The sequence below is a fragment of the Crocuta crocuta genome, unplaced genomic scaffold (genome assembly GCF_008692635.1).
Source record: "Crocuta crocuta isolate KB4526 unplaced genomic scaffold, BGI_CrCroc_1.0 scaffold62, whole genome shotgun sequence".
Classification (NCBI taxonomy): domain Eukaryota; kingdom Metazoa; phylum Chordata; class Mammalia; order Carnivora; family Hyaenidae; genus Crocuta; species Crocuta crocuta.
The window spans coordinates 1,795,672-1,800,664 of record NW_027529173.1 but is presented as its reverse complement, the minus strand read 5'-3'; the positions used below and the strand labels follow the sequence as shown (position 1 = coordinate 1,800,664).

Below are 4,993 nucleotides of genomic sequence, written 5' to 3'. Positions count from 1 at the left end.
TTGCCAATCCCAAACCTCCATTATAAGTTTCCCCCTCAACCTTTTATCTAGTGGCTTTTAGCCATTGAAGATTGTTGCAAGATCGGTTATTTCCTCCGAAGTTACAAAATGGTGATATTCTAATTCAACCATTCCTTTTGCACTTGTTAACCACATTTCTTCTATAAAGGAGAACTTTTGCTCATCAACTATCTAATTAATCTGAAATCAATTTGTATGAAAATGCACTAAAATTCTTGAGTTTTTGCCCATCAGTTTTCATAGTTTGATAGATGTCCTGGTAATCTTTAAAGGAAACTCACTTTATTTTTGGTTAACACAACGAGCTTACAGCTTTCAAAGCATTGTAGTCATAATTCTTCTTGATACTTACAAAATTGTCCCATTTTCAACTGGAAGAATGACTTCGAATTGATCGCTGTGTTCATTTGATATGACTCTGGTAGACAATGATAGCAATCAGGCACATTCTGTGTAATTTCTGCACCAGCCCTGGAATCAGCCCCGGTTCCTGTTTAGTGGGAAATGGTATTTAAGGGTCATGCTATGTGCCTGAGGGGTGCTCAATGCTACTGGGTTTTCACTGCCTCTAAATCTTCTTATTTGGCACCTATGATATGTTTTTTTAAGAAAGAGAGAAATAAGTTATGAACATGCCTTGATATTTCCAATCCAAATATAAAAGTACACATTTTTTTCCTTACTGCTTTTGATTTTATATTTGTATCTCTCTCTCTCTTTTAAAGACACATTTATTCAGCGTCATGATCAGACTATTACAACCAACAGCATGGGTGCAAAAAAAAAAAGTACATTAAAACCCTTTGTTGGAATGCATTACACTTTCCACAGAACAGAAACTAAAATAACTTGTTATATAATTTGTCATGAATACAGTCCTCGGGTTTTTTGCCCCTGCACGTGAGTACTGTCTAAACATGTCTTCTTTGTAGCAGCTAGGTCCTGCCACCGCTGTGCTTGGCTGAGCTCACAAACCTGATGTAACCTGTAGCTTCCCTCTTCACTTCTCTGGCTCTCCCCTCCTGCTAAGCTTTGTTTCCTGGCAGTAAATAAAACCATCAGCCACTGCGACAGCTACTGCTGTTGCTGAACTGCCATAGCCACTTTGGTTTTGTGGTTTGGCAAAATATTGGCCTTCACCACCATAGGCGCCAGAGCTTCTGCCTCCAAACTTTCCTCCTTTCATGGGTCCCAGATTTGAAGGTTGATTGTTGTAATTGCCAAAATCATTCTAGCTTCTGCCACCTCCAAAGTTGCTTCCATTGTTACCAAATCCGTTACAGCCATCCCCACTGCGACCATATCTACCTCCACCTCGACTGCTACCAAAGCCACCTGGCCCACTGAAGTTTCCTGCATGCCCAAAGTTGTCTTTCCCACCAAAACCACCTCCACGACCACCACCGAAGCTTCCAGAACCACTTCGACCTCTTTGGCTGGAGGAAGCGCTAGCCATCTCTTGTTTAGATAGAGCCTTCCTTACTTCACAGTTGTGGCCATTCACAGTATGCTATTTTTGAATGACAATCTTGTCTACAGAGTCATGGTCATCAAATGTTTCAAAAGCAAAGCCTCTCTTTTTGCCACTGCCTTGGTCAGTCATGATTTCAGTCACTTCAATTTTCCCATACTGTTTAAAATAATCTCTTAGATGGTGTTCTCCAGGGTCTTCTTTAATGCCACCAACAAAAATCTTTTTCACAGTTAGGTGGGCACCAGGTCTTTGAGAATCTTCTTTCGAGACAGCCCTCTCTGATTCCCCAACTCTTCCATCCACCTTGTGTGGCCTCACATTCATGCCTGTGTCCACCTTCTCCACAGTGGCTTATGTGACAAACTCAAAGTCTCTGGAGCACTTGGTGTTTGGATCTCTCATTACCACACAGTCCGTAAGCATTCCCCATTGCTCAAAATGGCTCCTCAGACTCATTGCNACCATATCTACCTCCACCTCGACTGCTACCAAAGCCACCTGGCCCACTGAAGTTTCCTGCATGCCCAAAGTTGTCTTTCCCACCAAAACCACCTCCACGACCACCACCGAAGCTTCCAGAACCACTTCGACCTCTTTGGCTGGAGGAAGCGCTAGCCATCTCTTGTTTAGATAGAGCCTTCCTTACTTCACAGTTGTGGCCATTCACAGTATGCTATTTTTGAATGACAATCTTGTCTACAGAGTCATGGTCATCAAATGTTTCAAAAGCAAAGCCTCTCTTTTTGCCACTGCCTTGGTCAGTCATGATTTCAGTCACTTCAATTTTCCCATACTGTTTAAAATAATCTCTTAGATGGTGTTCTCCAGGGTCTTCTTTAATGCCACCAACAAAAATCTTTTTCACAGTTAGGTGGGCACCAGGTCTTTGAGAATCTTCTTTCGAGACAGTCCTCTCTGATTCGACAACTCTTCCATCCACCTTGTGTGGCCTCACATTCATGCCTGTGTCCACCTTCTCCACAGTGGCTTATGTGACAAACTCAAAGTCTCTGGAGCACTTGGTGTTTGGATCTCTCATTACCACACAGTCCGTAAGCATTCCCCATTGCTCAAAATGGCTCCTCAGACTCATTGCTTGTTTCAAAGCTCAAACTTATGATGAAAAGCTTCCGCAGCTTTTCAGGCTCTTTGGGAGACTCTGACTTAGACATGACAGTGGTGGGAGGGGAGACTTTAACGATGCTTACTTGGTGGCGTCCACCTATTTGTATCTCTTTTAACTGAAAATCTGCCTTTCCAATACCATGAACATAATCCGTAATCATTTTTTGGTCTTATTCTTCTTTCTTTTCTCTTTTTGTGTATGATATATATGTTTATATGTGTGTGAATATATATATGATATTTTTACCAACAGCTCTTCAATAGAGGCTCTCAAACTGAATACAGTTTAATATTTCATAGTCGTTCCTTTTGTCTTTTTGATCTATACTGCTAGAACTGTATTGTCAAATTCTTTGTTTCCAAATCATTTGAAATAATTAATGTGGTTATGCCTCCACATTGATACATGGCTAGTTTCATTTTCAGTATGTTTTCAATTTTTTTTAATGTTTTCTTTTGAGAGAGAGAACACGTGCGCATGAGCAGGGAGGGGCATAGGGAGGGAGACAGAGCATCAGAAGCACTCTCTCCACTAACAAGAGAGAGCCTGAAGTGAGGCTCGAGCCCATGAACCAAGAAATCATTACCTGAGCAGAAGGTGACCACTTAAACATCTGAGCCACCCAGGCACCCTTGTTTTCAATTTTAAAGGATTCCCTCTTTAAAAAAATTTATTTTGTATTATGTAAAAAAGCTACATAGTTCCTGAGTCAAAACCATAAAACAACTCAGAGAGATCTAACTTTTGTCTTAGTTCTCTTGTCTCTTTTTCTTTCTTATCCCAAGTAGGTAACTATTTTTGGTTTTTTTTGGTTATGTTTCTGTAGCTCCTTTAGCAAACACACACACACGCACATACACACATACACACACACAACATAGGATGCCCCTCTCTTCTTACAGAAAGGTAGCCTGTAACACACATATTCTTCTCTCTCTTGCTTCTTTACCCAATGATAGATCCTGGGCTCATTTGTTCCACTACAGTGTTTACAGGCTTTACTTGTCACTTGTCATACTTGAATGGTATGGGTGGCTACATCAGGCTGCTGAGTCTCCTAGTTCCATTATTTTTTTTACAGTTCTTAGTTTATTAATCCTCTCATGAAAAATCTGCACAATCACCACAGATAAAGTCACTGCAGAATCTTTACTCCTTCTAGCTTCATTTCTTTTTGCCAGCACCCACATTGTCTTTTACAGTCCCCCTGACTCTTTTCATTCTATCCTTACATTCCATTAACGGTTTTCTGGAGCTCTTTTTCTTCTCATACGGGCTGTCTTGCAAGTCTGTTTGGGTTCATTTTCTTTGCATAATCCAAGGAATCCTAAATCATGCCAAAGCCACTTGTCTTGCCATCCTCAAAATGGGTTCTGAATTCAAATACAAAGATAACATCTGGTGTGGTCTTGTACATTTTGGCTAGTTTTCCCCAAATTCCTGTCATGGGTACTGTGGCCTTCCTGGGATGAAGAGCATCAGTGACCATTGGTTTTCGCCGAAGTAGTCAGTTGGTCGTGAACTCTCTGGTCCAGATAGTTATTGTATTGTTCATGATGGCGACCGAGCTTCAAGCAGCCAGGGAGGAAAAGAGCTCTCCTCATTCTTTTTGTTCCAACATGATCCCTCACATTCAGCTCTCTTAGCCTTTGAAGAAGTCCTATCTTTTTGGTTCACCTCCCCGCTTCTTGTCCATATTACCTTCCGTCACACACAGAAAGCTTCAGCATTTGGTCTGGCTTGGAATACACATTCAGTAAACACTGGGTGACTAGAATATACATGCAACAATGAGGTTTCCTTCATTTTACTTGCAGAGAATCCCTGAAGTTAAGACTCGGCTTTTCTTTCTTGAGTTGCCTCTTGTTTTTCAGCCAGGATGACTTTACAATAATCTTATCTTTTCCTGCTCTAAATCTGTCTCTTTCTGAATCCAGCTTCTTTTTGATCTCCCCTCCTCATCGGGTTAACCTATCTGATCCTGCCTCCACATAGTCTTGGATGGTAATAGTGTTCAGGATATGGAGATTTTTCTATCTTAAAGGTTCTCCCACTTTTCCAGAATCATCCCTCTCAGGAACTCATCCTTGTTTACAAAATAAGTTTATCTTAAAAATAAATTATTTTCGTTATTTACTTTTATTCTACTTCATTCCAGAGGGGGATTCTAGGTACTTTACAGTGACTATACTATAGTTATTTAGTGACTGACCAGAATATTGGAGAAGGGTTTTAAATTATGGACATAAAAACTCCTACATAGATACCAGACAAACCTTTCAGAAGCATTTTGGTACTTAAATAATTGCTAAAATGCTGTGCATGTTATTACTAAATTAAAAAGTCATGTTCAATAGTGTAGATAATCATAG

The 4,993-nt window shown here is 40.5% G+C and overlaps 2 pseudogenes; both read right to left on the bottom strand.

Annotated features, from left to right (window-relative positions):
* Positions 1-1,928: 1,928 nt before the first annotated feature.
* On the bottom strand, positions 1,929-2,667 carry LOC144226270 (heterogeneous nuclear ribonucleoprotein A1 pseudogene; annotated as a pseudogene).
* Positions 2,668-3,785: 1,118 nt separating this feature from the next.
* LOC144226246 (small ribosomal subunit protein eS24 pseudogene) lies at positions 3,786-4,176 on the bottom strand (annotated as a pseudogene).
* Positions 4,177-4,993: the final 817 nt, after the last annotated feature.